Source organism: Bombus vosnesenskii, unplaced genomic scaffold (assembly GCF_011952255.1).
Source record: "Bombus vosnesenskii isolate JDL3184/JDL3185 unplaced genomic scaffold, Bvos_JDL3184-5_v1.1 scf7180000013788, whole genome shotgun sequence".
NCBI classification, from domain to species: Eukaryota; Metazoa; Arthropoda; class Insecta; order Hymenoptera; family Apidae; genus Bombus; species Bombus vosnesenskii.
Window position 1 is genome coordinate 1,313,489 of NW_022883218.1, and position 16,108 is coordinate 1,329,596.

At 33.9% G+C, this 16,108-nt stretch overlaps 1 non-coding gene across 1 annotated transcript; it reads left to right on the forward strand.

Moving 5' to 3' along the window:
- Positions 1 to 1,320: 1,320 nt before the first annotated feature.
- On the forward strand, positions 1,321 to 1,392 carry Trnam-cau. Its single transcript has one exon. It is a non-coding gene; the product is annotated as a tRNA-Met (tRNA).
- Positions 1,393 to 16,108: the final 14,716 nt, after the last annotated feature.

Sequence of the window (16,108 nt, forward strand, 5' to 3'; positions counted from 1 at the left end):
TCTCAACGTGTAAGCTTCAGACTCGTGCAAAGCCAGAGAAATTGGATAGTGTTTTCTTTCTCGCTAGTTATATGCGAGGATATTGAGAACACTATCGTTTGCAGTTCTGAAAAAAATGGAATATTCAAAGGTGATAATATGCTGCGGATAGGTGTTTGTTAGTTTAGAATTTATGAAGGACTCGGTGATAATTTAGTTATTCGTTAAATTTTGTTGTATTCTATATAGTATAAATTGTTTTCAAAGTATATTTTGAGTATATTTTTGTAAAATTATCAGTAGTATTATCGGAACACTTATTGACAGGACAATGGATTATCGGAATATTAATTTTGCTCAATGGATTGCAAACTAAAAGCAGTTCTTACATTTTCATTAAAAAATTGTTGTTCTCGTTTAATTCGTCAAATAGTACAAAATAAATGACTTTTCGTAAGAAAACAACATTATTCGATTATTTGAAAAAATCAATTGTATATTCGCAGCGTGTATCATGATTAATTCGCATAATTAAAGTTTGTAATCACGTGACATGTTAATTTAAATAAATATTTTAAATTAACAATAATTACAATAACTAATCTATAGCTTCTTCAAACCTGTTGTCTGTAATTACAAAAAACTGAATGCACAACGTCAATATAGAATTAATTGCATGTTCGAAAGAACCGGAGTATTAGTGTGGACTAGCAATAAGGTAAGCTTCAGTTGAAGCACGTGGCTCGGTTGATACTACATATATAGGTGGAGGCTAGTTTAAGATTGCTGATCTTAAAAGGGGAGCACACCTGGATCAACTAAGATACTTATTTGCATCCGTTGCATCTCCATACTTCAGCCCAGGTGGTTAATCTATGTTGCACCGCTTAGATTACTTGCCTCAGGGTATATACAGGTAGCATCTTAACAAAGTTGTTTCCAATCACGTAAACATTCTTCCCTAAATTTATCTTAATTTTATATAATACGAACAAAGTAACTAAATTTAAACTAGTCTAAACTTCGTGATATAGTAACGCGAAAGGGCAAAAGCTGCAAATGAAAGATCTGAAACGACATTTGCAATTATAACTTTTATAACGATGACGCGTTGCCTATCTTCGTTGAAAAAATGTTTGTGTATTAGTAATTATGTAAAATAGTATTCTGTATAATTCAAACTTACATAAAACTTATATTTTCAAATAAATTGTGCATATTATATATGAATAAATTTATATATTTTACATTATGGTATTTATTTTTTAAATTTACTTACATTTTTTGTATTCCTATATTTTTATAACGAATTATAAATATTTATAAAAGTGTCTGTCCAACAGCAGAGTGGCGCAGTGGAAGCGTGCTGGGCCCATAACCCAGAGGTCCGTGGATCGAAACCACGCTCTGCTATTAATGGTTGTATATTTTTTTTTCTTGTTTCAAATTTATGAGATTCTTTGACAAAACTAAAGTAAATATGTAAAATGATAGAATAATAACATTAATGACAATCGTTTATATCAGAAAATAAGCGAAATTCATCCCATACAGGAAAAAGCACCTCACCATTCTGTGCCTGGATTTTAATTCAATTGCGAGGGCGTTTAAATTTTAGTTTGAGTAATTTGCAATGCAAAAAGAAACAAGAGTGTGTCCTAAAGTCCCGTAAACTCAAGACACAACCGGTGAGCAATGACATGCACAACGATGGATGCCATTCCTTCGTCATTGTCCGCAAAGAAAAGATAAGACAACGAGTTCAGAAGTTCACGAGAGTTCACGGACGTAAATTTGGTGGGTGTCATATTCGCTTCGTGGAGTATCTCTTCAGAGTTTAAAAAGGAACTGCCTTTGACCGAAATATCTCCAGAAAGAAAAACACTGGTACTATTGAGTGGCATTCAGGATATTACCTTTAGACCGTAAAAAAATATTCATCGATCGTAATTTTCACCGTTACACATCAACTGATTTAGTATATGTTTCTTTCTTATAATAAAATATATTTTAACATAGAATATTATTATAAAATAATATAGTTATATACGGTTGGTTTAGAAAAATTGTAAGAATGGAAATTCATATTTTATGATTTTACGAAATTGCATATAAAAACACAGATAACTTATCTATATAGAAAGCATCAGTTGTCACTTAAAATAACTAGTTCTTCTAAAAGCATAACTGGAGAAAAGGACTCCTGTAATAATTATTTTAGTTTGTTAGTTTACGACGTGTTATTATATCGGGTAATATCCTTGTTCGAAATTAAAATTTTTTGATACTTTATAGACTAAACCGTCTTTCCATAATTGTTATGATATGTTCAGAATATTATATATGTTATGATATATGAATAATCATAATAAAGCAGAATAATATATGTTATGATATGTTCATATCATATATATGATATGAACAGAAAATACATACACTGAAGGTATTATCAACGTCCGCAATAGGAATAATTGATTCCACGCCGCTATCAAAGTATAAAAATAGGTTATAACAAAGTAATGGACTGAATTTATAAAGGAATAGAAAGTAGATAGTGACCAATGCACGGCGCCTACTCGCAAGTATTGATGGTATTTACTCGCGCTTCTTATAAATGGAATATCAATGAGATCGGGCGCGTAACCCTGGGTCGGCATTATTTAACGTGAACACGTCGTACACGTGACAAAGTGGCTTGACCGCTTGTCAAACAGGCACAAACATGAGCTTTCATGGCTCCAAAAGACCGGATCAGTACGGGTCGCGTCGCGTGGCGCGTCGTTACCGTTAAGCACAAGCATCGAATTTGCACGTGCTCGTTCCTTTATACGCACCCACGTTCATCATAAATCACGGGCGGAGCATTAAGGGCTTTGTAATTTGGTAGAACCTCGATTATTTGATTATACTTTAGATGGTAGTTCTATTTTGCGGAATTTGCGATTATACGATTGTCTATTAAAACTTTGTGCAGTTCGAAGTAACACGAAACATATTACTTAAATGAAAAGAGAAAAATAAGACTTGAGGGAATAATACGAGCAATTAGTTTTATTATTTGCTAACACATCATTTATATTCTTTTTATTGTCCTTTGTATAGAATGAATAATAATAAAATGTGACAAATTAATAACAGAAAGAATTTCTGATTACAACTATTAGAATATTTATTATTTAATAGATTGCAAAATTTTACATTATTTTACTTTGACTTCTCAATATTCATATTTCTATTTCATATAAACACTATATAACAATGATAAAACTATTAAAATTTCCTTTTATAAGCATAATAATTTTGGTTAGATTAAGGATTTAAATTTTCCGGATTACGCACTTTTTTCCTACTGCAATTAATGGTAGATCTCGCAATCGATATATCGATGCAATATGTATGGTATAATGTAATATACTTTCCGTATTAGAAATATACTTTATTTTTATTTTCTCAAATAAATGAATATTCAACATTTCGTTAGTTGTATAAGTGTAGAATTCATAATAACTTATAAAAAAATTAAAATAATAATTCAATATTTTATGCTTATGTAGATCTAGTTACATAACATAGAGTGTAAAGTTTATTGTGCATTTTTCTGTACAATCTGCCAATCATCGTTGCGACAGATGATTTGTTACTGCTAGAGCTACAAGTGATGTAGATCTGTAGTTCGGCTGAATTCAAGAAGTAGCTTATACAATATCCGAATTAGACATAAAAGTAATTGAATTTCTTTATTCTAACAATATAGTATTTGAAGTTATGATTATGTTATAATAGATTCTAAGTGAGTATGAATAAACTCGAATATGTATTTATTGTATCAGCTAAATTCTAAGTTAACCTATTAAGAAAGATAAAAGCAATGTTAACCGGATTTTTTCGTCAAAGGAATATCTAAAGTGATAAGAATAACATAGTCATTAAGCTATCCAACTTGTAATATGTATAAATATTTGTCATTTCTGTTTTATGAAATGCACCTGTCGTTTAGTAATCAACAATAGATGGACAACCTATTCAGAACGTAATTCGATCTATATCGTTGTCGTAATATAGAAGTTTGGCAAGTGGCCATATTTCAAAGTGTCATTCGTGATTCGAATTGCGTAACATCAGATTTTTAGTAAGTGTTTTTATTTAGTATATGAAGATGATTAAACTTGTGGGCTTATAAACACACAACACAAAACATTGTTCTAACAAAATCTATTTAGGCGATCAAAGTCATTTCTGATATGCATGTATGTATTTTATGATTCAAGATACCGATATTAGAATTTGTTCAATTTGTTAACGGTTTTAATACGCCATATTTGTAGTACCATACCATATCTGTAAATTATGTGTCGTATTTCATATCACTAAGATCTGTGTAATTCTTCTGAAGTAACGTTTGATATGGTAATTTGATTTGAAAATGCTAACATCACATTTATATTCGCTATAGAATATGTCGTGATTATTATAAAAAACAAATGGTGGGAATAATTAAAGTTGCTATTTTTCCAAAATCAGGCATCATAATAAATTACAAATTTTTGTATTTTGTCTAGATTCGTGCAAACTTACTAATGACTCAAAGTGAGTTATATCTGCGCCTCTAAAGTTAAATTCAGTCTCGTATTATGGGTGGCAAGGACTGCTACATTATCACCTCTATGACTTTGAAGTTACTTTCGTACCAGGATAAAGAAAGCTTGGTAGTTTCTTCGATGCAACGGTATTGGTGAGTGATACCAAAAACTGATTTCATTGCATGCTTATAATCTTGCATGTGGCATTTATATGTAAGACAAATTGATTTTTGAAGGAAATCAACTTAAATTAAAGTTATAATAATCCTATTTTGAAATAATTGTTAGAATCAGATGTCAAGTTTTAAATTAACAAATTTTTTAAGCTATGTAATTAGCAATCTCTAGTGACATCGATTATCAGTAAAATTTATTGAGTTCCATAAATATTTTTCACTAATATATTCAGGTAATCGTGAATACAAAGTGAAATAAAATCAAATTGAGGTTAAGTTCGGCTTTCGTGAAGGGTTCATTGACCAAACTGTTTCTGAGAATGAAGGATCCCTTTTGTCTGGTATTCGGACAAACAATTAATTCAGGTATTTTACGAAGGCGCTATATTTGACCCAGATACAGATATAGTAAATCCTACCATGCGATCTAGCCTTCCTACAAGAGTCATAGATGCTGTCTAGAAGGCTCCGTGTATTTTACTTGTCATGTTTTGTTTTGGGCTGACGACGGCTTCTCATCTTTGGCAGTTATACGTTTATTTATATACGTAATCCTCTATCTTCCCTTCTCACCAAATTCTGTCACCTTCGCGTGGGAATACGATTAGCTTGCTAATTTTTACTTTGATTAATATTCATAAAACTTTCTTCTCTTTTCTCTGAAATTTAAATATTATTATTATATTAATATTATTATTAGACGGCCAAGATAATAGTAGTTATAAGAAATTCGATTTTAGACACTTACTGAAACAAAATTGAATTCACAAAATTAGAAAAGTACATTTAGAATGAATATCTTAAAAATTAAAGAGGAAAAGAAGGCATTTTTAAGTATCAAAATAATATACTTAATAAATATAAAAATATAATATATATGTGTGTGTGTGTGTATATATATATATATATACACATATATATGAATTCAAATTCTCTGTTTATATATATTTTCGATTATTTTGATTTTTTAAATAGTCGAATAAACTGTGCAAGTTCTCAGTTTGATTAATGAATATAAAGTTTAGGTATCACTACGTGACGATGTTTGCTTTGACAATGTTTGAGGTTGAATCTTCTGTAATGTTTGCCAACTTGCAAAGCACCGCGACGAGAGCCGTTTGCGGTTCATCAAAAGTTTGTGTCGGGGTAGATTGGATAGACGTTCATTTCACACTTACGTATGTAGCTAATGAAGCGTATACGCCAGATTATTTAAGTAGATAACATTTATATTATTTACAATATATAAACTAATCTTATTTTTATAATTAAATATATATTTTACTATAGATCTCATAGCTTGACGTACTTGCTGGGAATTTTTAAATATTTTTCTAATTATGAGATCTGCACAAATTGTAATATCTGATACTTATAATTGGTACAATTTACATAATTTATGTTATTTATGTGTCTTACATTCGTACAAATTTTGAATTAAGAAATTATGTCGATATAAAATTTAACTCGATTGTAGCGATTGACGATTATTCATATAAGATGTCTCATACAATATCATTTCTTTGGTTTATAAACATTCCATTTTGCCAATATATCATCCAGTTCAGCACACTTCTCCCGTTCTGGTACATTGTTACGTAGTGGGCGATCATTTGGATGAATTTTATGAACCAAAGCATTGTCATTTAATTTGTAACTTTCCTTTAAAAAAAAAAAAAAATATGAAATTTAGTTAAAAAAAGAAGTTACAAATTATACATTGTCTTGTGGATAGAAATTCAATATTGTAAACATGATTCTTTACAGAACTAGAGTATTTACTCAAAATAATAAGATTAGTACATTCAAGTTTTAGATTACCTGTTTTTGAGTTTGTTTCGTTGCTTCTGTAGCCGATTTTTCACGAGGAATTGGATCTGTAGCTGGTGTTGTGGATTCATGCTTAAATTTACTTATTCTACACATTTCTTGAAAGCTGTTCTTGCAATTTAAAAGTTGTGATTGATATTTTATGTTCTTTGGCAAGCACCACACACCATAATGTACCTGAAATAATGAAAATGCACACATCAAATATTAAATTTCCATTATATAACGGTCGTAAATCGATATTAATCCTACAGCCATGTTTCCACAAAGATTTTAACATTGATAATGTTAAAATAACCTTTGTTTCTCGCTAGATTTTCATATACAGAATAGACTGAAAATTTACATCTTTTGTTTTTGAGTGAAGCATTTTGTTTTAGACAGAACTGCATCCTAGTACTCGCTGTTTTATACATATATGTATAGATTACTTTAAAGAAATTTTAGATAATTAATTATGTAATGAATATAATCAGTAAATATCAACACAAACTTTTTTCAGAGGTCTACAACAGGACGTTTCATTAAATAAAATTTAGGTAACGTTAATTAAATACCATCAGGCATCTAAAAACTCAATTGCCTACGAATCATTGTACATTTCCCAAAATCCAATCACAATCATTTTTTGCTCTCTTTTGAGCATTTAAATGCTATTTTATATAAATTAGAAGGGAAAGTGGAAAGAATTGTGATACTTTGCAATGCAGACATAGGTATCCGACGTTTCCGTGAAAGACATTGTTCCTTTTGCTCCCGTACTCCCGTACGATCGTGTTACCTGTGCCACGGTTGCATGACGTTAACATTTACTTATCTGGCCGAGTGATGCCGGGTTAACTAATATCAGATACCAGATATCAGACGAATAAACAGAGCTCTGTGGTCGATGGTAACCGAAGACGTTTTATGACACCACAGCCCCTGGCTTCCTGTTCCAAGGTTGCTCGCCAATCACCCGATATTGTTCGTAATGATCTATTTTTCGACGTCTATGGATCGGAATCTATTTCATACGCGGAAGAACGATCCTCGGCAACGGAGCAACCGTTATAGATCGCGTGATTTATTCATGTTTTTCTGTAGATATAGTTTTCACTAAAATTCCGAATTCTTTGCACTCACTAATGTCTACCTATTCGTCTCTTCGTTGTTAACCCATATATCGACCAGAAACGCGATTCATTTCAGGGTTGATTTTGTAATTTAATATTCTAGTATGATACTCGTGTTCGTGAAATTTATAATACGTATTTTGTAAAATTTGTATTATGATTAAACAAATGAATGAATTGTACCACTAACAAAATGCAATCAGTGTGCAAGGTGAATCGACAAAAAGTAGATGAAGCAAATATTCTGATTTTTATTTGTACAGATCACACTGTGTATTTGCGGTTTCCACTATAAAATGCATTACGATCGAGAAGTTATTGCATGCCTTGTGGTTGGATGCAAAACAGAGAAAGCAGAAGACACACAAATCAAAGCGCAAATCTACCTCGTATTTTATACGGTCTGAACGAGTGTTTTCGCGATATCAGAAAATAGAACCTGTCGTAGTATAACTATTGTCGCGTCTACAAAAATGGTCATTAAAGTTAACTTTTTTCTCGTATATTTCGTCTTATTTCGTATTTTATTCAAAATAAAAGAGCATGAAAAGAAAAATGTAAGATTAGAATTCAAAATATCTTCGTTGTTTGTAGGAAAATAAAAAATAATGTGAGTCACTCTATACAAGTTATACTATGAAGTTTTATCGCACTGTGTAATAGATTATTCGGTCAGTAGAAAACGAATATTTATTACGAATTTCTTTAGATCTTGTACAGATACCTGTTGTAATAAGTACTCTAATTGGAAGACAGATGCCTCGATTAAAAAAATCAATATGGTATCGACAAATAAAAGTTGCGTCACTTTCCAACGGTTCTAGACTTGACATATTGATGAACAGAACGTGCAATCTCATCTGTCCAATATATAATATAATTCCACCATCATTTAGTTTAGTTTCTACAAAATTTATTTTATAATAAGAAATTTTATAAAAGAATTTATCGTTAGAAAATCTCAATAGTTTTTCAGAGAAAAATTTGTGAAGTTATCCAATAGGTAAAAAAAGTCAAAGATGCGAAGTATATATTTATCCTGTATTAAAATGCATTACTATTAAATTAAAAAAACATTTTTTTAGAGCTTTCTAAACAATCCGATATTTACTTCTACCCAATTATGGTATCATTTATAGACGCGTACGCGAGATTGGTATAAATCACGAACGTATCGTTAGAGGCTGCCGTGTAATCAGTGGTATTATTTAATGAGCCAGTAAGACTGGCACGCTTTAGCGCCGGTTCACGTAATTGCGAGAGCAAAGCAGAGAGTTGCGGAACTTTGGTGGCAGCTGGTCTCTCGGGCGCCTACGACAGGCCGACGACGACGATCTTGCGGGGGATAACGACAAACACGAATATAGGTATAGAGCGTAGAAAGCGAGACGGGAGAATTAGCCGATAAAACGGGCACGAGTACGTAATGATCGCCGGCACATAAATTTAGCGAGGAGACGAGGCGAAAGACGAAAATCCCAGGCGAATAATCCAAACGTGATGAATGCCAACCGGCTTTACTTTGGAACGGGTCCACGTGCGCTCGGCTCTATTCGGTCCGGTTCAGCCACGTCGCGATATGCACCGCCGAACCTAGCGACGAAACGTTCTAACACGTTTCGACATTTGACATATGCACCCACGTGCACCTGCTGACGTTTCTTCAACTCTCTGTCGTATCGATTATTTTCATAGCAAACGCGTAAATGAGTCTATTACGCGGGTCTTGCTTCGACCTCGGGCCTCGCTTCTTCCTGCATATTAAATTTGTAAATATCGTTATGTGGAAACATAGAAGAAAATATATAGAAACAGGGTAAAAAAATTTTCTTTTTTTTTTAGAATGAATTAATTGTTATTTTTTCATTGCATCAATTTGATATGTTCTGATAGATGTACAACGATGTATACGTTGCAATACCTATAAGAAAGTTTGCTGGTCACTTTATTATTTATGAGTAACACAAGGAACCTTATATCTGTACTTTCTTTTACTTTCGACAAAAGATCTCTCAAATATAAATATATTTTCTCATTATATTGACTTAACAATTTAATATTGGGAGACAAATTCGGTCGAGTAAACGAAGAACCACTGAGGTTAAAAAACACTTACTTTTATGCATGGGAATTTATTCTGCACAAGATTATATCTAAGAATTTCTGTCATTTTTTTCAAGTGTTGTATGACATTTCATTTAACATAATGACAATAAATTATCATAAAACATAGAGAGATTAAAGTACATTAAATGCGTTGGGTGCTGTAAATATTGTAATTGTATTCTCTTAAGGAAATCAACAATTTGATAAATAGAAAACTAATATTCCACTTTTGGAATGTAATTTACTCTAAAATGTTACTCTTCTGGTGAGATCGAAATACCGCGGTTGGCATCGAACAAAAGTTTCGTTCGCTCGATATCTCTTTGACCAATAGCCATATTCATTATTTCCGCTGTCTCGGCGAACCCGAATTTCGCCAAACAGAGATTTCTTTCCAGAGTGATTTATTGTATCGTGGTGGGCGCAGCGAACGTTCCAGGCGTTTTGGCCCTGTTACATTCGTTCGCTTGCTAAGTCATCTAGTGATATGTTTGGGAATTTAGGGAAAGAGTGTTTGCTAGTAAGTTGTCGAATTTAAATTTTTACGCGTTCGTTATTCCTTTTAACTTATTTTATTAGAAATGTAACTGAATATACTGCCATGATTTTCTAGAACGTAATGCGTATATCTAGTTTCGTATTTGTTCTTTGGAGTGTAAATGAATTTCAGTATACTGCAAGTGATATTATTTCATTTTCTTCTGCTTTTGAACAAATGTTCCACATCTTAACAAATTACATTAGACGTGAAACCATTCAATGTTTAACGCTTATCCTAAATTTAAAATTAGATTCATTGGAGTATCCGCTTCGATTAACTCGTAACGCATTTAGCGGAGAAGAGTTAAAATGAATCGCGAAGAGTTAATAGGAGTATGGCTGGTATCGAAATGCGCGTATTACACAGTACCTACAATTGTACCATAATTGCACTGTCGACGTTATGGACAACGATATTAGATAGGCACGCCAGGAGCAAGCACGCGTGTTACTTTGAAACAGATAACCGTGTATAATGTCGAGTTGTAAACACGTGTATCACTATGCAAGAAAGTACTCTGTCATGACTGTATCTGGCAAACTTAGTTAGTCACATTAATATCGTGAAGCTTTAAGAGATAGGGTGGTATTTAACAAGGACAGAATTGCTACAGGAAATTAGATTTATAAGAATAAATGTCATCCATCTAATCTATGCTATTAGTCTTGAACATCAGTGATTTATTGCGAAAATGTCTCTTCTACTTGTTAGTTATGCAGTCATATTATACTTACTCGGAGCAAATTCAAAACATGTGGAGAAAAATTGCGATACTTCATGTCCTAATTAGAACACAAATTATGAAGAATATTGCATTCTGCGTAGTACTTACATGCTCCAATTGCAATTTAATGAAACTGAAGACAAGTTTTATTTTTTATTTCTTCGAGATACAGTCGTCCTACCGTGTCTACGTGACTTTTTGTGTCAAAGCAATAAATTGCAGAGATTGCTATCGATGAAGTTATATATTTTTTGCTTTTATTTGTAATTACTTGGCTGATTACTTATCGTTAAGTTATCGATGTATATAATAAACATTTAGAAACCTTTCTATACGCTTCTATACGCTTATATGCTTTAACCGACTTTTAAAACTTAACAACTAAGCTTACTTTAACGCGATACACTTACGATACGTATGCAAGATATTGAATTTATCAAGCAGTTTAAATTTGTATTTCTACATTGTACACTAAGTAAAGATTGCCAGTTTGGTAGAATTCAGGAATGGTATACAAATCATAGGCGTGGAACGCCGAATACAGAAGTTCAATGTCCTATAAGTAACTGAACATTTAAATCGTGTTTCGCGATAAAAACACATCCCGAAATAACAATCATAGTTCATAGCGACATTACATAATGTGTGTTAGAAAAATGAAGCAATGTAAGTCGTATTACCGGCGCCAAGATTCCTAGGTGGCCTTTACCGCTGTACGCTTCTCTTTTTCCGTAACTACCTAACTACCCTTGTCAGGTTTCGTACTCAAAAGCTTTGGCAGGAGTGAGGCAATTTATTATTCCCTTTCACATTAAGTTACAGTTCCGTTGAACTTTGATGTTTCTTGTCATTTACTGTTACAGCATTCGTTACGTGCTCTTGTTGACGGAAATAGATATACGTATAATCGTAAGAAATATCCGCTTCACAGAGATTTCTTAATCACACCTCATTAATACATATAAATGGAACAGCGGAAATAATTGTTTTTGTATCCTCGATACATAATTATATTACGTAAGTTGTATGTATAAAACGTATTGGAATTTCATTAGCACTATGATGAAACACAACTGTCATGAGTGAATTGGTCAAGTTTGAAATCACTCTGAAAATGTATATAGCGTTTACAAGATATTTACTGCTTATGTACGGTTGCCTTAAATATTAATATTAAGAAAAATTATTTAGATAAATAATTAAAAATTAATATCAAATAAGTATTAATATTAGGACTTATTAATATAAGGAATAATTGACTGTTTAAGTACCCTGCAATATTCTATGTACATTTGCAGATTTTTTTCAAACTTCAACATAACCAAGATAGTCGAATCTGGTACAATGCTTGTGTAATTTTAAAATATTTCGTATAACACACATAATACTTTCATGAGCTATTGCATATTTTTTAAAATAATACACGCTTCGCTTCTTCTTACAGCATCAATCTGTGTAGTAAAACGTATACATTTAACGAGAATTTCCTGAACGGAGCAATGGGAGATTCTTTTAACGGTGCCAAGATTCCCCTGTTATTGTTAATGCTCAAGTTCCCGTGTTAGGCAGTGACTGGAAAGCATCGTATTTGGAAAATTCCTCGAATTCTTAGAGTACAATCACATCGTGTTTCTCGTCTAGTTTTGCCCTTCAGAAGTGAAGGCAAAACCGTGGAGAGGTAGAAATTTAAAAAGCTTTCGACTTCGTAAAGGAAATCGATGTCGTAATCTTTTACTATCCAATACAGAAATGGACCTGGTGCTTTTACTCTAATTGCGTATTCCACTGATAAATCTTACGGAACGAGAGAGGAACTATAAAGAGATGGAAGATAAGAAGATCTCAATAATCCTGTTTCGTAGGCGATATGTCCAGTTTACACTGGTTCTAAACGCGTCGTCACTAAGACACAATATGTTTATAGCTTGCAACGTGAGTTGCATCCACTTGGCGAACTCGACGATGGATATTATTTACGCCAATTACGGCGCCAAGCCTAATTATGTATCACCGTGCCAAAAGAGAAATTAGACTGCCACTTCTAATAATTCCGAATTACCACGGAGATCTTCTTAATATCTCTTTAATAAACGTGATTGTCAAAAAGAAATTGTCCATGGCGATAATATAATTTTCGCATCAAAATAGTTATATACTGTCCTCTACATTCTAGAGTTTTAATCCTATCAATTGTAAATAATCATTTACAGATTAAACGAATTCTCGTTCCCATTTCGTTACATTTTTTTTTTAAATTCTCGCTTGATAAGTTATTCATATCCAAACATTCCCGGTGCAAAATTAGCCAACAGCATTTCGCTTAATGAAGTTTCGCAAAAGTATCTAGAATGTACCACTCGTCGTTAATGCCTTCGCCACCTTGGCGAGCCAGTTGGCGAGTAATGAAATTATTACTCGCTACCGCGACGATTCCATACAAAGATGTCTTGAACGTTTTAACCGATCGTCCCTGTGTACCTTTAACTATTTATAGTATGTGACGCGTATCCGACCACGACCAAAGGATTTATCGTGTTGCCGAAAGCCGCGTGAAGCATTTCCCCGAGATAAACAGGCTCGTTGTTCTCCAGCAGTTTTATAACGGAAATAGATTCTTAGAGAAGGAGAGAAACTGGCTTAGCCTCGCTAACATCGACCGCGTATTCAGACATCTATATACCTTTCGATCGTTTCTCACTGTGCAGCAATAACACCGACACGGCGAACTAGCAATCGAAACGAGAATACGCTCGAATCGCTCGTAAAAGTCATTCCAAATTCATATCTACGTCTACATTTACGATTGCTCGGTAAGACGGACCGCGCCACTCGTTTTCTCGTTGGCGCGATAGAGGAGGTGCTGTAAAATTTTCACAGTCTCTTGATTACAGTCTACATGGGCCTGCTATCGCTATACACAAAGCCAATTTGTCCCGCACTAAAGGGAGTAATATTAACTTGGCCGATGACCATGATTACGTGTCCGCGAAGGTACAAAACACGGTGAACATGCAACGATATTTCTTTCTCTCAACGACCAAGGCGGCCGCTATTTGGAGGCGTCCAATATGTTGTACCGGCACAGGAATCGGTTGACATCGGGCTGGTTATTTGGGGACAGAGAGAGGCCTATCACGAATATAAACATCCGACGACCGCGATCCTTATGGTGGCACAGAGTTAGCAGGCGACACAACGTGTCGTTGCCAAGAATCTCACATCCCTGCAGCATCCGCCTTGCTTGTGCCAAAGCAACGTATCCCTATACGCTGTTTCTTCTTTATCCCGTTTTTCTATACTTCCATGTTTCTTATCTAGTTTTGCTCTTCATTAAATCAATACTCTTTTGATTTCCATTGATACAGATATACGATCATGGTGCACTGTCAGCGTAGTTCGTGAACTGAATTACATTCTGATTCTAGCTTCTTCGATCTGTTTGTTCGAGAAATGAATAGAATCATATTTCTCCATTTTCTTTTTCCACTTATCTAAATCGTGGTTCCTCTACAGTCAGAATATGAAATATTCTTATCCTTTCTCCATTGCGCGATTGAATAATTCATCGGACAAATGTTGAACCGTCACTTTTACCTTCGCGTTTCGTCACACTTCTTTCTTCGTATTCTCGTATTTTTCTCACGTTTCAGTGGCTTCTATCTTGACCTGGGATATCAACGCTTCACGGACGCTTTTCTCTTCTCGTTGACTCGGAGCGTTGAAAATTTGGTAGATTTAGATGGACAGAAAACGTGTAACGATAGATTACTGAGGCACGTAGGTAATACGGGACGCGATCTTCTCTTCCTCATAGGCTTGACGGCGAATAACAAGAGGCAGAGAAACGTCGACGAACACGTAGGGCCGCGACAACAACGAAAACGAGCAAGCCAACAAGCGACGTCTTCATACCAGAAGGCAGTGATGAAATAGCGTTATGCATCAACGTGATATTCGAATTTGTCGTAATTCGTATCGCTTAATGGTACTTACACACCGGTTATTTCCGTGAACACCTCTGATGAATCGATGCCACTGGATATTGTACCTACTGCGATTCTTGGACCGATTAAAGGCAGGCAGCTACCATGGAACTACCTTGTCTTTGATCTATTCTGTTCGATTTATTTCGTAGCTGCTGGTTAACGTAATGGATTACAGCGAAGATAGCTACGAATGGCCGATATAAATTTCTTCCGAGTAGTCGGCGTTACGCGAATTGCTTTAATGGCCGATGACTTTTTTTTTTGTTTAAGCAGGGTGATTAATTAGTAGACTGCGTACTTTAACGCATTTGTGGAAAATTCAAAGGTGTAAAGATGCATACAATGTACACAATACACGAAAATGTATAAAGTATTCGCGATATAGTATCCGTTATAATATTTAATGGATGAAATAAATCTTTGCCTAGATCCTACATAATTCTTTTAATTATTTTCATAAAACTATGAATTTGCACAAAAGTTCGTAGCCTGTTAATTAGATTCATTCGTTTAACGAACATCCCGTAGATACCAGAACGTATACTACATACATGTAAGATATAAATTCATATACTGGAAATATAAATTTTCACTCTTACGAAAATACTTTTCTATCGCAAAGATTATTTTCAATAAAATTATCAGTTCTTAACGAGCACCGTACGAGAGGAAGTTTCAATGTGTATTCGTCGTGCTCGTGCATCGAAACCCGCAACTTAATCGAACAGCGTCGGTGTCGTGTTTTATCAGGCCACGGGTTCAAAACGTGCCCCACCGCGACCGAGCCACGCGAAGTTGGCCTCAGGGCAACGATATCTCCTTGTAAATCTGGCTTAAGAATCCAATTTACATAATTAGGGCTGTTTGTATACCGTTGCTTTTCCTTTTAGTTCGAGCGATTCCTCTCTATCCGGAGCTCCGCGTCTGCGATTACGTTCGCTCCGAATATCTCTAGTTTACGTGAGAAAACAGCTCGACGTTTATTGCCGGTAATTACACTTATCGAGACTTTGTAAAAGGTGGTTAATCGTCAACCTTTTGTATTTTCTGGTGATAATTAATGAAATCGTA